A 27,722-nucleotide genomic window follows, 5' to 3' on the forward strand; every position below is an offset into this window, starting at 1 on the left:
GCCCAGAGTTTGATCTCCAATACCCCCCCAAAAAGAAAACTGTTTTGTGAGTGACCATGTTAAGAGAATGAAAAGACAAGCTACAGGGCCGGGGATTTAGCTCCGTGGTTCTGGCGCCTGCCTCACAAGTGCAAGGTCCTGAGTTTGATCCCTGGTACCAAAAAGAAACGAAAAGACAAGCTACAGAGTGGGGAAAAAAATTTTGCAAACCATATAACTAACAAAAAACTACTGTCTAGAATATACAAAGAATAATTAAAAAGAAAAAGGTCCAAATAAAAAATGAACAATAGACGATAGATATTCACCGAAGAGAATATACAATATAAAGTAAGCATAGGAAATGGTGGTCAGTATCATTAGCCACCAGAAAATGCAAATTAAAACAACAATGAGGTATCGCTACATATCTAGCAGAATGGCTAAAGTTAAAAACAATCAAAACCAAATGCTGCCAAGAATTTAAAAAAAAAAATACTGAATTACTCATTGTATTATTAGTTGCCTAGAACATACCGTGAAGCTTAAACACCTATTTTCTCATGGTGCTAGAGGCTGCAGCCCAGGATTAAAGCGTCAGCAGGTCTGGTTTCTTCCGGGACCTCTTGTTCTTGGCTTGCCACTCTATCTGCCTAATCGCTGTGTCCTCACACAGTCTTTCCTTTGTGTGCACACATCTCAGGGGTCTCTGTGTCCCCCAATTTTCCCTTCTTATAAGGGTACCAGTCATAAGCCCCACCCAAAGGCCTTCAACTTAAATCACCTCTTTAAAAGCCTTTCTCTAAATAGTCACATTCTAAGGTACTACGGGCTAAGGGTCTCAACATATGAATTGGGTAGGTGGTATTCAGTCCATAATGTTCATAGTATTCCTCATGAGATTTAAAATGATAGTCATTCTGAAAGACACTTGACAATTTATTTAAAAACCTAAACATGCAACTACCATAAAATCCAGAGATTGTACTCTTGAGCATTTATTCCTGAGAAATGAGGACTTAGGTTCATATAAAAACCTATACATAGGGCCACGGATTTAGCTCAGTGGTTCCACCGCCTGCCTTGCAAGTGCAAGGTCCCCAGTACCCTCCCCCCGAAAAAAAGAAAGAAAAGAAACAAACCTATACATGAATGTTTATAGTAGCATTGCTACATCATAACATCCAAAAGGTAGAAACTGTCTACATACCCTTTAATAAGTGAATAAACAAACGGAAGCATATCCATACCATGGAATACTACTCAGCAATCAAAAAGGAACAAACTATACTGAAACAGAGTAGCCCACATATGACTCTCAAGAGAATTATGCCAAAAGAAAAAAAACCCTACCCTGAAAGAATGTTCCAAGATACCCTGTATATATCACGCTTGACCAAATTACAGAAACAGAGAATAGATTGATGGCTGCCAGGTATTAAAGAGCAAGGGAGTGGGTGAGAAAGAAGTAGATGTGACTACAAAAAAGAAACTTTATTTCTTGCTACAGATGGGTAGGAAATGTCACTGAAACTTTTTGCACTTTCTAATATTTGAATGATGTGTTTTAACATAAAGCAGAATAATATCTATGATCATGTAGGGTGGACAGAGAGATTAAATTACCATACGTGAAATGACTAAGGAGGGCCAGGTTCCAGGCTGAGCCAGACCTATCCAGTGTCCATCACCAATGCTTCCCTTCCTTATGCTGTGCTCCATTCTTCAAAATCACCCAGGGCAGCAGCTGCAGCACATGAGATATCACAGAGAATGTCTGGAGAGTCACATACTGAAATCCTCACCTCCAAAGTAAGGGCACTAGGAGATGGAGTCTTGCGAAGGCGTTAGGTCTGGAACACAAAGACCTCATGAATGAGATCAGCAAAAAGAGCTCCTAGAGTTCCTCCACCCTTTCCTCCATGTGAGGTACAGTAATGACAATCTGAACCAAGAAACTTGCCTCACCAGGTTCTGAATTTGCCAGTGCCCTGACCTTGGACTTTCTGACCTTCAGAACAATGGTGAGAAATACTTTTATTGTCTACAAGCCACCTAGAATATGGTATTCTTCTACAACAGCCTAAACAGATAAGACCAGATATAAATAATATTTCTTCTAGCAACATTATTATTTCCATAATATCTGATCTCAATGAAGTATCAAGGAGAAAAGCAGTCATTATCTGCTTAAAGGACTCACACAAAGGTATGAAAAACCTCATAGGTTTAAATATTCTTAAAAGGTACAAAATCAGACTAACTTAAATGGCACTTTAACAGAAACTGTATATTTAGAACAGAATTCAAGTGATGTTGTTTGCTTAAAGCAAATGCTGTTTAAGATCACTACTCTGTTCCTAATTCTGGAGTTCTTCAGTATTTTGGAAATAAAGGGGATATAAATCCCACTTTACAAAGTATTTAGTAGCAGCTTCCATCTAATCACAAGTCAAGATGTGTGTCGAATTCACTACTTGTTCTATACAGAGGAAATGTTTGGAATAGAGCAGTTTTGTCTGTGAGTAAAGATCATCTAAGTGCTAGTGAAATCTGGAAAGCTCCATATGTTAGTCTTCTGAGTTGCCTTTAAGTTTCCATCCTCCTGCCTTCTAAGGGCTCTAGGCTGTCCTTCCTATCTCCTGGCCCAGGAATCTATGGTCTCCAGTGTCCCCTACTAAAACTAAAAAGACTTAGGACCCAAATGTCTTTTAACACACTCAACTTGCATATTAAGGCAGCTGGAGAAATTCTTACCTTTAGGTTTGCTTAGTTTGATTGAGGGTATAGGGGCATTATTTGCTTTTTAATCTGCCAATCCCACTAGGAAAATGGTTTTAGTATGACACCACACTTGGGAGAACTCAGTCCAAAAAGTTAATAGGTTACTTGGGCTGCTCTTTTGCCCTCATCACTCTTTTAAACTTAATTATTCAGAACCTAAGAGTCTCAAATTCCAAGGATCCAGATTCCATTTTAAAGTGTTTACTTCTTTCTCCTGGTTTAATATACCTTTCCTCTTTTCAGCATGGTAACCACTTTTGTATCCCTCCTCGGTCCCCAAGAATCTATCCTCATGTTCCAGAACTCTTGTAGCCTCCATGCTGTGAGTGGTAAATGGGAGGCAAATAAAATGCAGTGGCTAGACTGGCCTCACACAGCCCCAAACATGGAATTCATACTTAAAAGATCAAAGGACCACCACCAGCCTGTCCCCTACGTGTTAACTTTCTATCACTGTAACAAACACCTGAGGTAATCCATTTATAAAGAGAAAAGGTTTATTTTGGCTCACAGTTTTGGAAGTTCCAGTTTATTATTGTTGGGCCTGCTGCTTTTAGGCTAGTGACAAGGCAGCACATGATGACACTGTGCATGGTGGAACAGAGCCACTCACCTCATGGCCAGGAAATGAAAGAGAGAGAAGGGACCAAGTTCCCACAATCCCCAATAACCCAAAGGCTTCCACTTCTTCTTTTTTGTTTTTTGTTTTTATTTGAGATGGACGTATCACTAAATTGCCCAGGCAGGCCTCAAACCCATGATCATCCTGCCTCCCCAGTAGCTTGGATTACAAGTGTGTGCTACCAAACCCAGAGATCCCACCTCTTAAAAGTTTCTATCACCTCTCTACAGCACCAAGCTGGGGAACCAAGCCTGTAACACAAAGACCTTTGGGGGACATTGAAGAGCCAACTACAGCAAACTGATAAGAAGTATGATGCAGCACTTCTGTGGTGAAGAAGAGGACCAGGAAAAGTGGCTTGGGGAGAAAGGCACTTTAATGATAACCATTAAAAGTGTATATGATATCAGAAAAAAAAAACTACTAACCTGCAGTGATCAAGTACACAAAAGAGCACAATGGGAAAGAAAAACTTGTAAGACTGGATATTAGTTATTTATAATTACATAAGCAAACTTTTACTTCATGTCAAATTATTATGCGAAACAATACACATGCATGTCAAAAGATGTTGGCCTGGGCTGGGGATTTAGCTTAGTGGTGCCGCTGCCTGCCTCGCAAGCACAAGGTCCTGAGTTTGATCCCCTGTACAAAAAAAAAAAAAAAAAAAAAAAAGATGTTGGCCTAATTCTGTTTTGAGTTTTACTTTATCTAACTATAACTTTCCTTCCAATTTCCACCTCTGCAGCTTCATTTATAGTCAGGTCCAAAAGCAACACAGTGACTCCCCCTAAAACTAAAAAACATTTCTTCTTTTTTTTGGTACTGGGGATCAAACTCAGGACCTTGTGCTTGCAAGGCAGGCAGCCGGCACCACTAAGCTAAATCCCCAGCCCTGAAAAACATTTCTAAAGCATGTTATCACACTAGAGAAGACATCAGAAATCAGATTGTCCGCCTTGCAATTACAGGGCGGCTTTCTAGTCTTTTCTGGGACTAAACTATTCTATACCTATTTCTATAATAATTTCCTGGAAAAAAAATTTTTTTTTGGTACCGGGGATCGAACTTGGGACCTTGCGCTTGCAAGGCAGGCGGCAGAACCACTGAGCCCCTGGCCCGCGAAAATATTTTTTATCACTACCCAGCTAATGAAACAGAAATGATTCATAGTAAGTAGCATCAAAATCTAAACTTTTCAGTCGGGGGTTTAGCTCAGTGGTTCCACCGCCTGCCTCACAAGCACAAGGTCCCAAGTTCAATCACCAGTACCAAAAAAAAATCTAAACTTTTAAACGGCTCAATGAAAAGATGCTTGAATTAATTCATAACAAAAAATGCACCAAGAGATTGGCAGTCATCAAATAATCTAATGACACACTAGAAACAGGAATACAGATCTTCTGATATACTCCTAGTAGCTAAACACAATAGTACCTCTATGGAGGGAAATTTGATGACATTTACCAAAATTATAAATGCAAGTACTTTTAATCTAAAATCCCATTCCCAGGAATTAACTTATATACAGCTGCCTATCATTTTGTGTGAAATAATATAATATACTAATTTAATGACCACAGCATCATAACAATAAAAAATTGAACTGGGCATGGCGGTGCATATCTCTAATTCTAGTTACTTGGGAGGCTAAAGCAGAAAGATGACCAATTCAAGGCCAACCTTGGCAATTTAGCAAGACCTTGTCTCAAAATAAAATTTTAAAAGGGCTAAGGATATATATCAATGGTAGAGCACTTGCCTAGCACGTGCAAGGCCCTGGGTCCAATGTCCAGTACTGCAAAACAAATAAATAAATAGTAATAAAAAATTAAATAATAGCAACTACTTATCTAGCACTCAGTACAGTGCCAGACACTATCCTAAGCACTTCCTACATTTTCTCAATTCTCCCACCAAGCCTATGACATAGTGTTATTAATATCCCCGTTCCACAGGTAAGGAAAAGGAGGCCAAGTCAAGTAACCTGAGATAATACAGTTAGTGTGAAGCCAGAATCTAGATCGAGACAGTCAAGCTCCAAAACCTGTTCTAACTACTGTAATTTACTAAATCATCTAAATATACATAAATGGGGAAATAGTTAAAAAAATTGTTTATCCATCTAAAGGAATACTAAAATTTTTTAAAAGAAACACCCATAGTCCCATTATAATCATGAAAAAACATCAAACAAACCCAAACCGACAGATACTCTAAAATATCTGACCCAGTACGCCTCAAAACTTCAAGGTCACAAAAAGCAAGACTGAAAACTGCCAGACTCCTCTGACAGAAAAGATTAAGCAATCCGATATTCTGGATGGGTTCTTAGAATCAAAAAGGGTCATTAATGGAAAAACTGTAGATAACCAAATACAGCCTAGCATTCAGTTAACAGTAACATACTAATATTGCTTTCTTAGGTTTGACAAATATACCTTAGTAAGTTAAAGTTGTGAGGAAAATAAAACTGGGTGAGGTATATACAGGAACTCTTTGTACTGTTTTTCCAATTTTTCTGTAGCCCTAAAATTATTCCAAATAAGGGCTGGGGATGCAGTTCAGCAAGAGAGTGCTTGCCTAGTGTATACTGGATCCCTGGGCTTAATCCTCAGTATCAAAAAAAAAAAAAAAGCCAAATGGAAGTTTATTTTTAGGAGGAAGGCTCTTTACGTAGTAATATTAAAAAAAAAAAAAAAAAAGCTCCAAGAAATAAAACCAGTAAGGTGCAGAACACTGTACAAAATATGGAAGCAGTGTGTGCATGGGCATGGAAGTGTCATTTGTATAAAAAGATGCAAAAGCACATCTTTTGTGAATGACAGTGGTCCGCTTTCCAAAGGAGCGAACTCTAGTTAAGGAACAGGACTAAGAGGATGTCTGTCTCAGTTTGCTTCTTTGTTTGGTTTGGAACTGGAGATTGAACCAGTGCAGCTGGGCAAGCACTCCACCCTGACTTGCAACCCTGACCCTTTTAAAATTTTATTTTAAGACAACTTCTCACTAAATTGCCAGGGTACCCTTCACCTCAGCCTGCCCAGTAGCTAGGATTACAGGTGTGTGCCACTATACCTGGAACAAGGAAGTTATTTTGAGTGTGTCTCCTTGTGTCTGTGTGTTTTGAAGAGTAGGAAAATTTACTGGGGAATAGGAATGGGGAAAATAGCTCCTGAGAGACAGGAGGGGTCCCGAATGGGTTGCCATCCTTGTGTTTTTATATTTTGAAATATATCAATGTATTACCTATTAAAAAAACAACTTTTAAAATGGAAAGGATAACAAGGACTTGAATGAAGACAAGGACTATGGAAATAATGTACAGAATTAATTAGAAAACATTTTAGAAGCTTAAAAAAAATCTCCTCCATCTATCCATTCAGGTTTCCCATGCCCCCTTCTTCACTGTCCCACCACCTTTTTTTTTTTTTTTTTTTGTAACGGGGATCAAACTGAGGACCTTGCACTTTCGAGGCAGGCAGCAGAACCACTGAGCTAAATCCCCCAGTCCACCACCTTCTTTTCTTCTTCATGCATTTTATTCTGGCTGAACCAATCTGACTACCAATGTCAAGAAGTTAGTTACAAGCTTTTTCCTCAAACCCACATCTCTCCCTGCACATAGAGCTCTAAACTTAAAAGCCACCCACCTACTGCTGTGTTATTAAGCTTCCTGAATATTTTATCTGTACCAAGGACAGCAAATAGTAGCACCCGTGCTATCACAACTCCTACCCACGACAAGAAGCACTGCTTAGTGATCACAACACTCTTTTCCTATAAATCCAGACATTGCGCCCAACTCTTCAATGCTGCGTCCCAGACAGTGACTACTGTCAGTCACAGCCAGCCCCTGAAACAAAACTTTTGCCTTGTCTGATCCCTACTATATTAATCTATTTGCCTTGATGTGTTCTCCCGTGAACTGTCATGTACATGTATTTAGATATACCCAATTCTGTTCTGAGAAGGAGTAAAGATGCTTACAAGAATGCATCACGTATTAAAAAAAAATAACTAAAAACAAACATTAAGACAAGCACAGTGACTCATGCTTATAATCCCAGCTACTCAGGAGGCTGAGGCAGGAGGATAGAAGAAAGTTCAAGGCTAAGACCAGCTTGGACAAGTGAAGAAGATCCTGTCTCAACATGAAAAATAAAAAAGGGCTGAGGATACAACTCAATGACAGAACATTTGCCTACTGTGGTCATGGTCCTGGCTGTAATCCTTAGTACCACCAAAAAAAAAAAACGAGAGAGAGAGGGAGAGAAAGAAAGGAAGAAAACAAGCATGCAAGCAAGCAAAGGCTAAAATTTGTACAGCATGAAATGGAAACCTATTTGCCCACTGTGGTGTGAGTTACAATCAAGTTTTGGCACTCTAGTAGCCATCACAAAAGGGAAAACTCGGTCCAAGTGCAAGAGATAAGGACAAAGTACTCAGAATGGGAATTATTGTTGGTACTTATTCCAAACGGCAATTTTTATAAAGCAAATAGAGCTCTATAGAATAACCAAGATACACAAGATACATAACCACGTCTTCAAAGGATTGGGTATTTTCTGAGAGTGCTCCTCAGGGGTGACCTTTGGCTTCTTATCAAGCCCAACTCAACAGAATTGATTTTACAAAGAGCAGGCACAAGCTTTAACAGCTCTCTGCCCTTTCACTTCCTTTATTGCCTCCTAATTAGATTATAAACTCTTTGAAGGCAAGAACTATCTCTTTTAATTCTTGCATATAGCTCCAAGGTATTTTGCACTCTACAGAAAAGAAGCATTCATTGTTAGTGAGAATTTACATATTGTAATTCAAGCCTACTCTGATAAAAATTCTCTAACCTCATACCAGTTCCCACTCCTACTAAATAAATATGCTAACTGAAATCTCAGTGGATTGATTCCTAATCCTTTTATATGATTAGTGAATCACAATTTAATTTGTGATGTCTCAACAGCATTTTTTGTTTTGCATATCCCTAGCATAAAGCTTGCAAAAGTACCAAATCAATATCACTGAATCTTACCCAATAAAATGAAACTCAAAAGCAAAAGCTCTGGCAACCCCTATTAAAGGAAAGACAATATTACTATCTTTCAAGAATATAATCAATAGCTCTTTACAAACCAGCTGACAAAGGCAGCTTCATTTCCTAAATGACTCTGCAAATCCACTAGAAGACAATGAATTATAATGCAGATTTTGTCTACGTCTTTGCAAGAATCTGCAGTTTTTGCATATACCAAACTGCCAGAGAACTGTACTTCCCAACTTTTTACACACACACACACACACACACACACACACACGTCACTACCAAAACAAGCTTATACTTCCCCTTATGGCCATTACCTATCCCCCCCCTTACTTGGTCAAACTGGAAATGCAAAGAAAACCAAGTAATAAATTATTTAGGTAAAGTGATTATGAGCAACATAAAGTATAAAAAACTTAAATTACTACTCTTTAAGTATAGGCATTAGGGGGCCGGGGATTTAGCTCAGTGGTTCTGGCACCTGCCTCGCAAGTGCTAGGTCCCAAGTTCAATCCCTGGTACCAAAGGAAAAAAAAAAAATAAGAAAAAGTATAGACATTAGGACACATTAACAATCCTGTATTTCTTATACATGGGAATCATTAATAAATGAATAGTCTCATCCCATACTGGATTGGTTGTTTTTTATATACACTTAGTTTTCCTATTTCCAGTAGCTCCTCATTTGGTATTCCTGTACACAGGGGCAAGCTCTTTCATCCCCAGAAGGGGACAGTTATAAAGAGTGAAAGAACTTGGCCAGGACTGAGAAGTGTTAGTTTCCTTGCTCTTTTGTTACAGGTAAGGAAAGAAAGGAATGTGAGCAGTTAAGTGTCTCATCCAGGCTAGTAAATGTAGTACAGACTAAAATGTATGTATGACTTGGGGCCTAATGTTCTTTCCACTACACTACACTAAGCCTCTACAAAATAATGGACTACAACATCTCATGTCACTCTTGGCCACTCATTACATGAAAAACAAAATAACTATGAACAGCCACAGATGCCAGGTACTAATTTCTTTCGTCATTAACTACTCCATAAAGTAGGTGTTGTTATCCCATTTTGCTGAAGAATTTAATTTACCCAAAATCATAAAGCTAACAAGTGACAATGTGTGATTAATCTATTCTAGGTCTATCTACCCTCTGCATTATCCCCTATTATCATTCATCAAAAAAGTACAGGTGTTTGTAAATCACTGTCTGCCAAAATTAAATTCTAAATAGCCTGGGAATTTTTATAGACCCTGCCAATTTATTAGTGGAAATCATCCATAGCTCTAATATTCTATCTTCTTAAATTCCTCCCTATTAGGCTAAAGCATAATTACAATATCCATAGTAAAAAAATGTACATTTGTATACCACCTTAAGTTTGTTACTATAATTGTTTCCATCTTCACTAGGTGCAACTACTGAGCCTTTCATGTATTACTTCGTATCATGCAATACTTTCAAGGTAAGGTAAGAATTACTGTCATTTTACAGGTGAAAAAATACTTTGAAGAGGGCAAAGTGGCCTGCCTGGGGTTATACTGTAAATAACAGACATGTAGGACTTTACTTTGGTCTAAGAGAAAGCCCAGAGGCTCTAACATACACTGATTCATTTAATCATTTGCCCCAGTACCAACTCCACACAAGGAATGTAAACACTATGTACTGCAGACATGTATAATACACTGTTTTCAATGTGTGGAAAAAAATTAATCATCTGCCTTCATCAACTTACTCATAAAATGTACCCCCCCCCAAAAAAAAGCAAAACTTGACAGAACAATGAAAGTGGAGGAAATCGGAAAGGTCCTCTCAGATGTCTTCCCACCCCCTCAGATGTCAGGTGACCTCTGATTAACACTTGACAAGGCAAACATCTTAAACTGTTCCCCAGCAAAGCAAGGAGGGAAAAGTGCCCCACCCACCCTTGGGGACTGGCTTGCTCTTGACACCAAATCAGGCAAGGACAGCAAACTAAACAGGAAACATAAACAAGTACACCTTGTGTGAATACAGACACAAAAGTCTTAGAACATATAGGTTAGAAAAAGAAAGGACTATGTGTAGTATAGCCCATGTGTAAAAGAAAAACATTGTAAATACACACCATGTACACTGGAATATGTGTATGTGTAACTGTACACACATGCACACATAAATGCAAAGATACTGCATAGGTTTGGAAATAGAAACTGCAAACCTCACAGTTGTTATCTGAAACAGGGATGGTCTCAGGTTATGAAAAAAGGAAAGGAGAAAAAAAGCAAAGGGTGTTTGAAACTTTTAATCTCTCGATCACATTTTATTTGAATTTTTTTTTTTTTTTTGGTACTGAGGATCGAACTCGGGTCCTTGTGCTTGCGCAGCAGGCGTCAAAACCACTGAGCTAAATCCCTGGCCAATTTGAATTTTTGTATTTCACATGTATCATGTCTGACAATTAAAATATATAAATAAAAAGCAGAGCCTAAATATTCTTTTCTTATAGCTCTTCTATTTGTTATAGCAAAAGCTAATTCTTGTATTCATTCACTGCTCATTCATTTATTCAACAAACATGCAGGGTACAATTTCTATGTTTGACTATTGAGCTAAGTACTCACAAAACGAACATGTGGCAGTCACCAAGTACTTGTAGATTACAACAGTTGCTTCTTTCTATAAAATACAGTGTTAAGTAAAATTCTAAATTTTATCACATATTTTAGATCATGCCATCTCTGGAATTCCAGATTTTCTACAACTTACACTACTTTTTTCCTACAAAATAGATAATTTTTCTTTTTTTAATTAAAAATGCATTTGTATTCATTCACTCAACAAGGGTTAGAATCCTTCCTATGCATCCGGCACTATGCAGGACAATGCATAAGCCAAGGTGGAGAAATAACATATGGTCCCTGCCTAGTTTCCAAGGAGTTGAGAGTTTTGCACACGTTATGTCTCAGAGCAGTACATAAAAATCCTGCACTTCAAAGCAAAACTGGCAGACTGCCCACATCAAAAATAAAAGTTAATCTCAATTTAACACAGAAGAAGCTTAATGTTTACATAAAACGTGAAAATGTTTAATTATATCACCGTTAGAAGGAATAAATTAGTGGAAAGACAGACCATGGGAACTGCAGAAAAATGGAATGAGTTTTAGTGAAAAGGGGATCTAAGATCAGTTACGCCATGAGGAAGCTGTTAGTAGGTTTAATCACTATTTTCCTACTGGAAATACAGCAATCAGACCTATCCTAGAGAACCAATAATTCATTTGAAATTTTAAAAAATCTGGTGAGTTTAAGGCAATATGGCCCACAACACCTGCTTCTTTTTGTTCAGTTGACTTTTTCAAATTTATTTTCCCCCAACTTTGTCACTGATTAGCCAAGCAAATTCCCAAACACAATGTAACTTCTGTATGCTTCACCAAGTAGAAAGAATGCAGGAAGTAGAGTGAGACAACCTGAGTTTATATTCAGGTCCTGCCTCTAAGGTTAAAAAACAAGCAAATTCCTGAATGCCTTTGCATCTTAGTTTCCTAGCAGGAAAGCAGGTATAACCCATCTTATAAGACTATTTTAAAGATTAAATAAGAAAATATATGTAAAAAACCAAAGACTGAGGAACTATTATAAAAAGTCTCAAGCCAGGCATGGTGGTGCATGCCTTATCATCCCAGCACGCAGGAGGCTGAGGCAGGAGAATTGCCAGGAGTTCAAGGCCAGCCTGAACTACAAAGTGAGACCCTGTCTCAAAAACCAAAAAAAACCCAAAAAGTCTTCAAAGATATTCAAATGACCAATAAAAATATGAAAATATGAAATATAAATGAAAACCACAATGAGACACCACTTGACAGCAGTAGGATGGCAGTCTCAAAAAGAAACATTCAGAAGTGCCAGCAAGGATACAGAGAAAATGGAACCCTCACAGTGCTGGTAGCAATGCAGAAGCTATGGAGAAGTTTAGTAGTTCTTCAAAAAGTTCAGTCGGGTCAGCATGCATGACTCAGCAATAAACTTAAGAGAAATGAAATCATGTCCACACAAAAACTTGTTAATGATTCTCCACACCAGCATTATTCATAATAGCCAAATACCCAGGAACTGATAAATGGATAAACAAAACATGGCATATTCATACAATGGAATATTTATTACCTTGCCATAAAAATGCGTGAAGTGTAGACACATGCTGTAATATAAACTCTGAAAAGATGCTAAGTGGAAGACACAATGGGCCACATACAGGACAGCTAAATCCGCAGAGACAAAAAGATTAGTGGTTGCAATGCACAGGGGAGTGTGCTGGGGAGTTTGAGGCCAGCCTGGGCGACATGGGCAGCCTCAACTGGAGTGAAACCCTATGTCAAATCCCTCCCCCAAAAAGTATAAGGGAGGCGGAAATGGCAATCAAAGTAGGAGATTAGGGTTTCTTTTTAGAGAGACAAGGTACTTGAATTGGTGCACTTTTGCACAATCTTGTGAAGACACTAAGATACTGAATTACACACTTTTAAAAAGTAAATTTTTTTTTTGGTATGGAGATTGAACTCAGTACCTTGCACTTTCGAGGCAGGCGGCAGAACCACTGAGCTAAATCCCCAGCCCTAAAAAGTAAATTTTGTGAGGGGAAGGGGAAAGGAAAGAAGGGAAAGGAAAAATTATGAGAAAAGGAAAAAAATGGAAAGCAAGTCTTTGTACATAGGAAAAGGTGGAGGGGGTGAAGGGAGAACAGGGAATGGGGAAAAAATAAGAAACAAGATACATCGTGTACAGGTACAAGTACCCAATGAAACATGTAAATGTATTGTACACCTAAAATGTACCAACAAAAGAATTTAAAGGTGGGCCAGGGATTTAGCTCAGTGGTTTTGGCACCTGCCTTGCAAGAACTAGGTCCGGAGTTCGATCCCCGGTACCAAAAAAAAAAGAATTTAAGGGAAAAAAAAAGTAAATTTTGTAACATAAAATGTATCTAGGGGCCAGGGATTTAGCTCAGTGGTTTCACCGCCTGCTGTGCAAGAGCAAGGACCCGAGTTCGATTCCCGGTACCTAAAAAAAAAAGTATCTAAAACAACTCTTACAGAAATTCAAATTTCTGCTACTTCTCATTAGTAAATATGCTGTTTTTCTCCAGAGGTTCCTGTTAGTTGTGACAGCAATAAAAGCTCTCTGAAGTTAGACATTACACTATAAATGGAATTTTCAGGAAAAACTGAGGCCAATGAAACTTTCTAAAAATCGGATTAATCTGATATAATTTAATTTGTTCTCAAAACATGTCCATTTTAGTATCGAGTTTGTTTTTACAAAGTGGAAAAAGCTTCCAAGGAGTGGAAAAAGCTTCAAGAATACTTTTTTTTTTAAGTCCAAAAAGTGTTATTTTTAAATTAGTGGATACTTAGTTTTCATATATGCTAAAAAAGACTGCTAGTTTAAAATGCTGTTAAAATGACCATCAATGAACTAAAACTCGAGGACCGTAATGCAGATGGAACTTTTCAACCTATATTTGCCATTTTCTATGTTCTCCATCCCGCTAACAGATTTTCAGCCCATTCCTAGACTTTGAATCTCTTCCATGGATTATTTCTTACAATTATTAGTCACACGAGCTGTAATTCTTGATAAATTCTTTAAATGTGATCAATTCATTTTTTTCCCTGTTTGTCAACTCAGTGAGTAGGCCTAATTTTTAAGATTAAATTTAGTTCAGAAAGGCTGCATAAATATTCTAGCAAAACGATTTCCTGCAATTTGGGATATAAAAACAATCAATAGAGCTGTGTAATGTTTTCTAGCTCCTCTGGGAACTTTTTCATGTATTTAGTCACGGGGTAAAGACAGTCACCAACTTCTGTCCTCAAAGAGTATTATGTATAAAGGCTTCCTGGTTCTAGAACAAAGAAGTATTTTATTGCTCAAAGCAAAAGGAAAATATTTTCCTTCTATTTAGTATTGTTATACCAAAATAGCATACCAATGAAACCATCCAGGTACTGGCATGACCCAAAGTAGGTAAACAAAGACAAATTACTGTGTGTTCTTCCTTGAGGGAGAGGGATTTCTCCCACTAAGAAAGTAAGATTTATTAAACCAAACTGTATGGATTCAGATTTTCCGACATGGGAGTGTGTTGAGTGGCAATTTTAATCTGAAGGCTTGCCGAGCTGCAGCGGCGGCGGGCTGCACGGTGGCTGTGCTCCACACAGACAAAACGTGAGGAGGGATGACCTGTCAAACAGCTGCGGTCTCCTTGCTCCCTCAACAGCTTGGCAACTTCTCCGGGCGAGGTCTGCGGATGAGAGCCTGTCAAAGCGCCTCGCGGACGGCCACGGGGCCACCACAGCGGCCGCAGGTCCAAACCCTGCATCCCGGGGAAGCCACCCCGCCCTCGAGAGCGGGTCAGACTGCGGCTCCTCTCCAGCGCGTCCGCCTAAAACGCACAGGGCCAGGGCCACGGCCACGACTGAGCGCCCGGCCGCCGGCTCTCCCCGTCCTTTGTGGGCCCTCCAAAGGTGGCCCACGCCGTGCTGGGGCGACACGGGGCCTCGGGCCGGGTCCCCCGCCCGCCCACCCGCCGACAGGGCCGGGCACCGGTCACACAAAGAAGCCCGCGCGGGCGCTGGACACGGGGACCCGCCCCGCAGCCGGGCGACGGCTCTGGGCGCTGCACGCGAGGGACGGGCGCCCGGGGAGGAGGCTGCACGCCCCGACCTGTTGCACGACTCGGTCCCTTTCACCCCGACGTGCACTAGGGCGCCGGGGCCAGAGCGCGGCCAGGTCCGCGGGCAGGGCCGCATCCGGCGGCGGCGAGGACGCACGGCGCCCGCAGGCTCCCACCTCGGGTCACGCTTTGTCTGCAACTGCGGCGGCGGCGGGGACCGAGGCGGGGGCGAGGGGGCGCGGGGGGGGGGGAACGCAGGCCCGGGCGGGAGCGCCCCCTTCCCGCCCGCCACTCCCCCGCGCCCCGTGCGGCGGAAGGACCGGGCCGCCGTCGCTCCCGCCGCGCTCCCGCCCGCGCGGGGCCTGCGCGCTCCTCCGCCCCGGCCGCGCGGCGGCCACACTCACCTGGCTGGCGCGGGCGGCCGCGGCTCGGAGCGCCCGGGAGGACGCGGGGACGCTGGCGAGGCGCGGGCGGAGGCGGAGGCGGAGGACGAAGCGGAGGAAGGCGGGCTGGGGGTGGGGCGGAGCGGGCCCGGCGGCGACGACGACGGCGACTGCGACGGCTCCAGTCACTCGCGGCAAATCGCGTGCCGGCCCCTCCGTGCGTCAGGCGGGGGGCGCCGGCGCGGGTGGCCCGGCCACCTCCCGACACCCGCGTCGTCCGCGCGACCTCGCGTGCGCCAGGCAGCAGCGGCGCGGCGATCCCGCCCGGGCCGGGAAGCGGGCGGGGCGGGCGTCCGGGTCCCGATGGGGGCGGGGCGGGGCGGGGCGGATCCCCAGGCGGCGGCTGCGGCGGCTGCGGCGGCGCCCACCCGCGCCCACCCGGAGCTCCCGGACCGCGGAGTGGAGGGGGGAAAGGAGCCCTGGAGCCGGGTCAGGAAACGTGGGCTTGAGGAAGGGCCGCTGCCTGACACCTTGGCGAGTGGTTTGTCTCCTCTGGCCTCATCCTGACGTGGTCGCCAAGGCTTCAGAATCCTACCGCTCTCCTCGCGGTCTGAGGGGATTCCTTTGCTCCAAGTACCCGCCGCAAGGAGACGCCGGGAAAGGGCTCTGTGCTGTGGCGGAAGAATGGAGGCGGCTGGAAGGCGAGGGGTGTGGTGAGGACGGTTGTATTCGAGGACGGTTGTATTCGAGGACGGTTGTATTCGAGGCTGGTGTTCCACTTTGAGGATCTTTCCCTTGGGTGGAAAATTAGTCCACATGGACCCCTGATAATGACTGCCTCCTCGTAAAGACGAGGTTATTTTTCTCCACATGTACTGACTTCAGAGCCCTCTTCCTTCTCATTTGATTGCACAGATCATTTTTAGGTCATTTCCTGAATTCAGTTCACAAGAGTTATCAACTAATTCACGAAAGACCACAGTGGCTACAAGGCTGCAGCCCAGGCATTCGGTAGTATCCACTCTGCCACTCGAGTATCACCCGTCTCCGTTGGTAAAGTGTTGTCATTCCAGCAACAACCAGGCACCCAGATTTCTCTGCCTTAAAGTTCTCTGGTTTAAAATCCCCTGGATGAGTGCTCACTTCGGCAGCACATACACTAAAATCCCATGGATGAATTCTTCCTCCTAATTCTATGATTCACAATCTGTCTCCGCTTCCTAATTCCTTTGACACTTTTTAGGCCAAGCCTTTCTAATTTCACTTCCATGGACCTGCTTGAGAATGCTCCAGAAACAGGCGAGCACAGCGCTTCTCTCTGAAATCCTTAGACGTTCTCCACCTCTGAGGTTGAATCTTGCTCAAGCTCATTACCGTGGAAGACAAAGCCGTTTATAATCTGATTCCTTCACCTCTTTAGTTCACCCTCCAACTCCTGCCTTACTCACATAGCACACGGAGATTCCCCAGACTGTGAGTCTGGGTCTGGTTTCCCGCGCCTGAAGTACATCCATCGTTTAACCAGGTGAACTACAGTCCTTTAAGATAATGAAGACAATGCCTTGCTTCCTCTTTGGAATCTTCCCTCACATCCCATTCTTCACAGCCCCACATCCTCACCCCACACACCTACACAGAATTAGTCTCTCCTCTGCTTTCAGAGTCCTTTGGTCTCTGTGATATTCCTTAGCACTTTCTTCCCCCCCCCCCCCTTGTTTTCTTTGGTGGTGTTTTCTACTTAGTGTGTTCCTTGAAATGAGAAGGATTTTGTCTGCCTCATTTTTGACTCCCCAAAAGACAGAACAGTGCTCAGCACAGGGCAGGTTCTCTACCTATTTGTTCAAGTGTTGAAATCCATAGCCCTTCCTCGTATTCCGGTATTCCATTTTTTCTCTACTGTGTGGCAATCTTTGCTTATCATTTCAAACCCTGCCAATAACCACTCACATTCTTGGCTTATCTTTCATAAAGCAAGAGCATGCCAAACAGTCCTTTATAGTAATTCGCAAAACATCCCTTCCCTTCCTGTTTCCATACTTTGTGGCTCCTCATTGTATTACCCACTTATTACTTGAGGGGCAACTGATACAAGAACAACAACCAAAATTGGACTGTAAATTCAGAGACTAGTTAGGGTGCTCTGTCTTCCAGTAACTACTGAAATGAATTCAGCTCAGTTACTTTAATTTCACTTGGCCCTTTCCAGGGGTTCATTGGCTCTATGATGAGCATTTGTATGTAGTATTTTGTCACTGAGGTAAACATATGTGAGGGAGGCCTAGCAGATCCGTGCACAGCAGGTGTGCAGCAGCATTTCCAAGTGATAGGGAATTAACTACTCACAGCAGTATTCATCTTTGAACAGTCCTGCCAACTCTAACTTTGAACTGAAATGTGTCCCCCTACAGATTTGGTGGGTCGCCATGGATGATATCGGTAGAAACGTCTCAGGGCTTAAAAGTCAGAGTGACATGGTCAAATCCTGATTTCACAGTTTCCTAGTTGTGTGACCCTAGGCAAACAGAAGCACTCCAATTATGAGTTTGTTCAACTCTAAAAAGGAAAAATAATGATAATTGCACCTTATGTCATTATTATAAATATGAAATATAAATAATTCTGTAGTATTACAAATAATTATATCAATATATATTAATATATACTATTATAAATATTTTAAAATGTATATTAAAGCGCCCACTGATCTGAATCTAGTACTAAAATTTGTTGAGTACACAGGGGTATGGTTCCCCCTCTATATGAAGCCTTGTAAACATTTGAGGACAACACAGTATGTTCTTTGCTATACCTCACCTTTATTCATGCCCCATTCATCTGCTCTATGAGCTTTTTCTTATTTAAATATGTTCTAGTGGGGCAAGGATGTAGCTCAGTGGCACCATGCCTGCCTGGGAAGCACAAGGTCCTGAGTTTGATTCCCAGTACCAAAATAAACAAAAATGCTCTAGTGCCATATGTCATCTAGAAATGAATCCTGTATTCCATGTATGAAGAGAGGAGTAGAGAAGTATAATTTCCTGCTGAGGATGCCATTTCAAAATTTAGCTTTATAGCACATTAATATTTACATTAATATGAATTCATATTAATATTTTCTACCACCCTATGTCAAATTATCACCAACTAAAACAAAAATACCCCTAAATATTTTTAAGTCTTTAACCTGTATACTACTATAAAGCCATAGCCCCTTCAACCTGTATTTTGCAGTTTATTTTTGTCTTTGCCTTTATTCTTCATAAATATTATTTGGACAGTTATGTACGAGAAGCGCCTGCCAACTAGATATCAGTCTGAAGTGAGAATAAGATTTTAAAATATTCAAGGTTGGGGCAAAGAATCCTTTCCTTGTCATTTTGGTACTGGCACAGGAACCCAGGGCCTCGTGTGTTCTAGGCAAACACGCTAAGCATTGATTTTTGAATCATCTTTTAAAAAGTGTAGGCCGGCGATTTAGCTCAGTGGTTCTGGTGCCTGCCTCTCAAGCACAAAGTCCGAGTTCGATCCCCAGTACCAAAAAAAAAAAGAAAAAAGTGGACCACTGGCTTAACTATTCTAATATCGTCTCAATAAAATGTAAGTATTAAAAAGATCAGCTTTGTGCACTGAGGACATTATGCGTTAAGACACAAAAGTTGTTGGTATATATCATAGGTGGAGGAGGAAAGGTTGCAGGTTGGATGAAAATGTAACTGATTAGAATATCTGCTAAGAATTGCATCGCTTTCCCACCCCCCCACCCCCTCCCCCATCCCTGGTTATGTGTCTCTGGGGCATAGTTAGGATAGTTAGGACATCATCTGGACTTGCAGGTAGACGTATCTTTGGATAGAACCCTGTGTACCCTGTGTATCCTTTGTTAGCGGTGACAGACTGTTGTTCTCACTGTGCTGGGGGAAGAGACTGAGGTGCAGCCCACTCTTCCATGCTGGTGTTATCAATCAGAGCAGTTCTCTTACTACTCAGGTACTTCACATAAGCACTGTTAGAAGGTACAAGTGTATCAATATCACCAGCTCTGAGGAGTTTGGGTACATTTGTCTTAATATAAGTATCATGTAACTTTTTTTCCTTTTGGCAAAACTACTCTTACCCTTTTTGGTCCAATTGACAGTCTACTGTGAGAATGAGATGACATATCTACTGTGAGAATAACATAAATGATAGTTTATTTGAAAACTTTTATACTCACTGGTGTTTTATATATTAAGATTAAAAATATAAGGGCCAGGGATTTAGCTCAGTGGTGCCACCGCCTGCCTTGCAAGCGCAAGGACCCGAGTTCGATCCCCGGTACCAAAAAAAAAAAAAAAAATATATATATATATATACATACATACATACACACATGCACATCACATCACTCTACTGTGGAGTTAATGTGAATTTTTTAAAAATGGAATTGCAACTACAATTGTATCTAAAAGAACATTCACTCCTAGTGAGGGTTTACAAAAGCCACTAAAAGAAGACAGTAGATGATGAAAAATGCAAAGAGCCATCATTTTGGAGGTTATTTTTGTTTAAAAATTTTTAGTGCTACTTTTTTTTTTTTTTTTTTGGTACAGAGGATCATACTTGGGACCTTGTACTTGGGAGCCAGGCGGCAGAAGCACTGAGCTAAATCCCCAGCCCTTTAGTGCTTCTTTTGAAAGAGAATTGTTTTTATTACTCTTCTCTTTGTGACTGAAAAGTTGTGTAATAGTAAGCAATATAGAAGCTACTTTTTAACTGCTGGCAAACTGCTGTAAGTGCACTTTCTTTGATTATACTTCCATTTTATTTTTTGGTTAAACTTGAATTTCTGAAGCCTTTTATGTACCACTGAGCAAATAATTTTACTTTTTTCTTTTCAGTACTGAGGATCAAGCTCAGGACCTTGTGCTTGGGAGGCAGGTGCAGCGCTACTAAGCTAAATCCCCATACCATTTTACTTTTAAATAAACCAGATTTACATCTTTATTATATTTCTAATTGTTTTAAAATGTACTTGCTAAAGTATCTTCAGTCTTAAAATATAGCTGGGAAACTGTGATGAGATCCTTTTCCCCCAAATCTAAGCACTAATTTTATTACTTTTTTACATTGCTTATTTTTGAATTCTGTCCCTGACTCACTTTGTTTTGTTTGAGATTTAAAGTTATTTTCTTACTGTATTTATCATAATTGTTTTAATAATCTGTTTTCTTTAAGTGCAATAAATCCCCAATGGATTGCCTATTCTTTATAATCAGTGACTTTGGAGTTTTTCATTACTTGTCTTATTAAAGCTTTGGATTAAAAAAAAATCCCAAGCACACTGCACTTTATGGCCAGGCCTAGAGTGAAGAATTCAGAAGGCATTTTAAGCGGTAAGTTTCTAAATTCCTTCTTTCTCCTCACAACTTTCCCTAGGCTTTTTAAAGCATATTTTAATGTCATTTAAAATTATGTAACTTCTCACACTCATCTTGTTTTATTTTTATAATAAGTTAATATTGAAAGCATTTTTTATGAGTATATTCTATACATTGTTCAGTTGAACCTCAGAAGAATTCACTAAAGGAAGACCGGCTGATGTTGTTAGACCATTTTATTGAAGTTTCACGGGAGTAGGCAATTTGTAGAACATTCACTCCGCACCAAAGTCAGCTTCTCGGAGAAACTCCTCCCCTCATCCCTTGCTATGAGAGTAGCCCCAGGCTGTACTCTTCTGTGCTGTGTTTTTATGATCCTTGATTCTCTGTAGGTTGCTGCTGGGTAAGTACTGACCTGACCAGGTCACAAAATGACCTGGGGACAAAATTCCATCCAAAAAAGCTGATCCAATAGGTGATCAGTTGAGGAAGCTGAATCCAAAGGAGATGTAGAGGGTAGCTGGTGCAGGAAGGGCCTGGATAGATCACCAGTGAGCAAAAGTAATGTCAGCCAGTGACCGAGCAGAAAGCATTCACCCGCACATTTATTCACTCCTTCGGGCAACAAGTGTTTCTTAAGCACCTACTCTGTTTAGTTGCTGGGGTTGCAATATGGACAAAATATACAAAAATGTTTCCTCTCAGATCTTGGATTCTAGTGGAGGGGACAATAAATAAGAAAAGTATGTAGCATATTAGAAGGTAATGAGTGTTGGATAAAATAATGCAGAGAAAGAGTGCAGGGCTAGGGTGCAGTTGCAGTAACAAGCCAGGGAAGTGTCACCTCTGAGAAAAGACTTGGAGGAGGTGACACGGGAAGTTTGGAACAAACATAAGGCACAAAGCGTAGAAGCTGAGGGAGCCAAGAAGCAGTGGCATCATCGTGAGGCAGACACCAAGAGAGCAGCAGCAACAGGTGACACAGAACAGTGCACTCGAATTCTAGCTTGGGGCTTTCAGAAAACCAAAGGGAACCAGGGATTTCCCCGGGTGTACCAGACGAGAACCTTAACCTATGAGGGCCTTAAAATCTCTACCTTAAAACACTCCTCCCATGAGAACCTGCTCTCAAGAACACGTCCCCAAACCACTTTGCTGTCCTCCTCTGATCCTCAGCTGTTCAGCTGTTCTATGATCCCTGGGAAGCTTGATATCAGGGCTGAAATTTCAGTTTCTCTAATTTCCATAAGTATTCTTTACAAACCAAAGGAACTAAAACCACACCCAGACTCCCTGTGCCCTGAGGTAGAGTGATTGAGTTTCTGCATCTTGCAATTGAAATTGCAAAACATACCAAAGTCATAGAGCTATCAGCTATGTGGTCCAAAACTGCACCACAGGGCTGCTATTTCTCCTCCTGTTACTCATGCCCTAGGGGCAAAACCAAAATGAAAAATTAAGGTTTTAAAAAAATATATTTTGAAATCAATTTCTTTAAAAATGTCAAAGTGGGGCTGGGGTGCAGCCCGGGCTAGAGCATTGCTTAGCGCCGACAAGACCCTAGGTTTGATCCCATCGCTGCAGCAAGGGAAAAGGAGAAAAAGTGTAAAATATTATATTCTAAAACATAAAAGTGTATAGCATTAATTTTTTAAATGCACACTCAAAACATTATTGAACATTTTCTTTTTTTTTTTTTTTTTTTGGTACCGGGGATCGAACTCAGGTCCTTGTGCTTGCACAGCAGGTGACGAAACCACTGAGCTAAATCCCCGGCCCCATTATTGAACTTTTTAAGAAGAAATATTTAATATTTTTATAAAGAAATCACCGAGTACCCAGGTCATCAGTTTTCACATGTGCTATTTTAATTTCCAACTCCAAATTTCTCTTTCACTGAGGCAAGTATGAAGATCTGGTCTTCTTTTTAAATATGCTCTCATGATATTATGTAAGTGACATTTTTAAGATTTGTGGGGGAGGTTTTTTTGTTGATTTTTGCCCCTTATCAGTTCACCATCTAGGCTAATGACTTTGGAGTCCTTTAGACAACAGATTTTTTCCCAAAGCCAACACAGTTTGCATTCATTTGTGTCCCAAGGCTTTATTTTCCCCAGTCACATTCACAAAATGCTTTTGGTAAACAGGCCAAAGGAAAGATTATAACAAGCAGTATTTGATTTTTCTTTTTTTTCTGTAAAATAAGCAGTCTTTTTCTAACAAAACTGACTTCTTTTTCTAGCTGTGATGGTATAGGATTTTAGAGCTAAAAGACCCTTCATCTAGAACAATATCTTCTTTTTCCTGAGCTCCAAAGAAGCTAAAAAAATCCAACTCTCGAGTTACCACAATTTCAAAGACTAGAATCCAGTCCTCTTGACTACCAGTTAATACAAGCAGAAAGTATTTGAATATTTGGGGTATCTGTATGTGTATCAGGAGGTATGGTACATAATTTAGGGATAATACAAGTGTATCTCTTAAGCATTAAAAATACTTTAGGAGGCCCAGGGATTTAGCTCAGTGGCTCCATCGCCTGCCTCGCAAGCGCAAGGACCCGAGTTCAATCCCTGGTACCAAAAAAACCAAAAAAACTTTAGGGCTGGGGATTTAGCTCAGTGGTTCCTCTGCCTGCCTGGAAAGCACAAGGTCCCGAGTTCAATCCCTGGTACCAAAAAAAAAATACTTTAAAAGCATTATAATATAAAATAAAATATCAGACCAGGTTCCCTAAGTGTTTTCTGGGTTTTTTTGTTTTTGTTTCTTAGTTTTCTCTTTCTTTTTTCTTTTCTTTTGGGTGAGTGGTTTTTTGAGACAGGGTCTCACTGAGCAGTCTAGGCCTTGAACTCACTAAGTGGCCCAGGCTGGTCTCAAACTCCCAGTGATCCTCCTGCCTCAGGCTCCCAAGTGCTGGAACTGCAGGCACATGCCCCCGGACCCAGCTGGCATCCCTAATTTCATGATCAATTTACGGTCACTCTTACCTAATATGTTTTGTACTAGATAGAGATTCATAAAGGAGGCTAAGTGAAAAGCAAAGTCTTCAAGCAAATTATTTTAAATGCTTCTAATAATATACAATATTTTACAAAATAGAACAGTAAACTGGCTATGCCAATTTTTATAGTTTTCACCAAGAAAATTTTTCCCATGAGCATTAAATATCAATGCAACATACACTCGAATGGATGTTCCTGAATTAAAATACTCTGGTTGCAAGTGCCAAAGCCAGTTTGAGCTGGATCAGAGTGGAAAGACTGGATATCTGGAACAAGGTGCGGTAGGTGAGAGCACTGAAGTAAAAGCTGTTTGAGGGACCTCAGAGACCAGAACCAGAGACCCAAGCAAAGCCAACATGTTTCTTTTTACCCCTTCTGTCACATCTATCTATTCATCTCAGCCTTATTTTCAATGTGTCTCATGGCAGGCAGATCAGTCTGTTTCACATTATAAGAAGCAGAGCCCTTGGTAGCAAGAGCTATACATCCTCTAGTATATGGATAGCTCGTGTAGAAAAATACTGAGTGGCTAATACTTTAGGTCACATCGATGTTCAGACACCATGGATCATACAAGAAGACTGGTTGGGATGCAGAGGACTGGGTATCTTATGGGCAGCTCTCATAATGCAAGGAAATTTACCCTCCAGGACAGGGGTATTATCAAAAGAAGGAGAAGACAAGAACGGGGTAGTGCACAGGAAAAACAATAGAGATCACTGCGAGACCTGTGCTTCTGTAAGCCTCATATTAGGAAGAGGATTTTTGTGAAATACTTTATTACTCACTCCCATACTTAAATTATAACATAAGTTACTCTTACCCTCATCATTTCATATTAGAAACTTAGACTTAACTTTCTTTCTGGGTTGTTGATGTTCCTCTAAAGACCTACCCAGAAAAATTCCTTCAGTATTTTCAGAATAATGGTAGAAAATATGATTTTCCATTTTTACTTGTCATTATATTACGTTCAAAAATTCTAAGTGGAAACATATTTTATTCAACCTACACTGAAGAGGTAAAATGCTTGATTATCAAATTCATTCTGCATAATGAAATATTCAGGTCTGGTTGAAAAGGCATTAGGTAAGTTACAGAGAAAGCTCTTTAGTTTCCATTACATGGTATTTCAATAAGGGGCTAGATCCTAGATAATAGCAAGATAGAAAAGAATGTTAAAAACAAGCCAGGTCCAAGTCATAAGGTTCCCTTATTATTTTTTTTAATGTTTTCCAGTCATCAGCCTGCACACAAAGGTCAAGATTATTTACTTCAGTGACCATGCAATGTGTTCTGCTCTGGACTCTTAATGGGGCCAGGACTGAAGTGGCCTTCCTAGTTTCAATTCTCTGGTGGTCAAAAATGGCTCTCTTGTTTATCCACATTAAAAAGAAAAAAAAAGTCTATGTTCTTGAACAAAATAGGGGCAAACCACACTTGAAAATAAACTCCACCCATCACTCAGCTCCTTCTGCTGTGTCGGTCTTTCCAGCTGCACTGGCGAGGTGTGTAGAACATCTGTGATTACAGCTGAATGGGAACCCATGAGAAGTACTGCTGCATAAAATCGTAGGAGGCACTAGCAACACAGAAGCAAAGAATTGATTTGGTTGTCTGTCGGATAAAGTAGAAAAGGAGAAGAATTGCCTTTTGTATCAATCCAACTTTTCCTCTCCTTCTGAATAAAACATTATTATGTAACAAAAGGGCCTTTAAACAATTTCTTTCTTTTCTTAAATTGGCAATGTGACAAACACAGATTGTGTCATCCTGGGTTACAGCCACTTCTTAGGGTGTGGAGTTACTTGTTTCTGGCACAGTGGATCAGGGAACTCAAAACATGTGACAAGAGCTAGGTTTGTGCCTCCTTTATTTTTATATGAAACTTAGGGACAGAAAAGAATGAGAAATGTATTTCTCTTTGGGAACCTGAAGAAAAGCCTCAGAATAGCCTTACTTGACTATTTTATTCTGAGCTTTAACTTTCTGTAGGAAAAAAATTTTTCAAGTAAACCAATAATATATTCTATTGTCATTCCTAATGATGAAAAAAAAAAATCAATCTAGACTTCCCCATGTAAGGAGTGAAGTGTAGCTGAGCTGTTCCTGTTGCTCAGCACCCACCTGATAAATGATCTTGAATATCTTGTCTAAAGATACTGTGCCTAGCTGCGTAGGAAAGACAATATCTTACTCTCAAAGCATTTGGAGATTTTGTGTTCAGGACCAACTTTATCCAGGAACATACACTGTTCTAATGTCATACAATTATTATAGACAGCTAAGTTAGGTAAAAATATTATAGGCAGCCAAACAGGGCTGACCCCTCAAGGAAGTCAGTGCAGAGGATGAGAACATATTGCAACTGTGGCTGGAGATACATCTGTTAAGGGCTAGGCCTCGAGATAAAGACAAAATGACCAGGCCTACATACCTGCCCAGCAGATAAGATAATATCACTTGGTCTACTAAAGTCTGGCTAGACATCAGTCATCCAGGTGGGTGACCAAGACCACCTCATCCATCCCTTCCTAAAACAAGTCTTTCTTCTTTCCATGTACACTTACCACATGACCTGCTTCCCCATTAGATCATTACCTAAACAGCTATACTTGCCATCTTATTGGTTGGTACCCACGTTGTACCCACCTGGTTATTTTGTACCCACCTTGTGATTTTGCTCTGCAAAACTTCCCTTGAGAATTGGGTTCATTGACAACCCACTTTTGGATCCCCCCCCCCCGCCCCGTCTCTCAGGAGCTATCTTTCTCAATAAATATTTCCTACTCTTAACCTGAGTTGTTGCTAAGAATTCATTCTTTGATTTGAAGGAGCACAAACTTGGAATATCTGACATCTAGCCGGTTGAAAGTTATTTTCTCCCACTGTATCACAATGGCCAAGTTCTAAACACTTTACTTGGAAAAAGGATGGGAATGAGCAGAGGCCTAGGAAAAGACGGTTAATGATTTCTTTGTACAGGCAAGCAAAAGTAGAGGCCGCCACTGAATCTGAGACCTGGGGACAAAGACAAGGAGGTCACAAGTTTGCTTTCAGTCTAATTGGGAGACAGGAACCCAAACACACACTGAATGCAACCTGATCCAGACTAGAGTTGTAACTAAACTCCACACAAAATGTTACCTAGACCCAGAGGTGAGTCACTGCCAGGTGTCTAGCGAAGGGATCATAGAGGGTTTGAACTTGAATTGACTCAGAGTGAAGAGTCAGAGTTATCTAGACTGAGAAAAGGGAGAAAAAGCAAAAGAAAGAGTGGATACAGTGGCCAAGAGGTACTGAAGAACGTGTGGTCTGCAGGAAAATTTTCATATTCTTGCTGTGGCTGCAGGACCAAAGGATCCTTTGAAACTTGGAGTGGAAAAGCCAATGGCCTTCAGAGGCCAGGTAGAAAATGTGATTGGAGTCACACAGGTTTAGGGGCAAAATGCATTTGCTTTGAGCACTGGAACTGATGGCTCACTCAAGGACTGTAATTTAGAGATTTGTCCCTTTCCTCATACTCTTTCCTGTAATGAGGATTCACCATCAGTTTCTTCATTCACTCAGCAAATATTTACTGAGTTCCTCCTAGTCGAAAGTGGTAGAGTGAATTAAACAAAAAATCTTACCATCATGGAGCTGATAGGGGGAGTGAGTGAGGGGGAGACAGGAAAATATATAAAGGAGTCAAATGTGGAGTTGTTGGCTAAATGCCATGGAGAAACAAAGGAGAGACCTGTTAGAAAATGAGAGAAAGGTTGAACTGTGTTTAGTGGGATCTGAAAGGGCTGACCGAGAAGGGAACCACTGAACAAAGTCTGGGAGGTAGTTATGGGGACAGTCATCAGTGAGAAGAGCAAAGCCAGCAGAGGAAACACCCAATGAAACAGAGAGGT

General features: G+C 40.9%; 1 protein-coding gene and 1 long non-coding RNA gene across 3 annotated transcripts in view; one reads left to right on the forward strand and one right to left on the reverse strand.

Moving 5' to 3' along the window:
- The window catches only part of Sestd1 (SEC14 and spectrin domain containing 1), a 111,742-nt gene extending 95,577 nt beyond the window's left edge, over positions 1-16,165 (reverse strand). The window contains exon 1 of one of the 2 annotated variants that reach the window (XM_087196643.1): positions 15,998-16,165. The gene's annotated coding sequence lies outside the window, so the exon portion shown is untranslated. Of the gene's footprint in view, positions 1-15,488; positions 15,771-15,997 lie in introns of those variants that run through there. The other variant, XM_087196639.1, reaches the window with a different exon arrangement.
- A 379-nt stretch (positions 16,166-16,544) lies between these two features.
- Positions 16,545-23,538, forward strand: LOC147829983 (uncharacterized). The gene is made up of 2 exons (XR_015445592.1): positions 16,545-16,992; positions 20,345-23,538. It is a non-coding gene; the product is annotated as an uncharacterized LOC147829983 (long non-coding RNA).
- Positions 23,539-27,722: the final 4,184 nt, after the last annotated feature.

This window comes from Heterocephalus glaber, unplaced genomic scaffold, assembly GCF_053883595.1.
Source record: "Heterocephalus glaber isolate CG9 unplaced genomic scaffold, H.glaber_assembly_v1.0 deba00000347, whole genome shotgun sequence".
NCBI classification, from domain to species: domain Eukaryota; kingdom Metazoa; phylum Chordata; class Mammalia; order Rodentia; family Bathyergidae; genus Heterocephalus; species Heterocephalus glaber.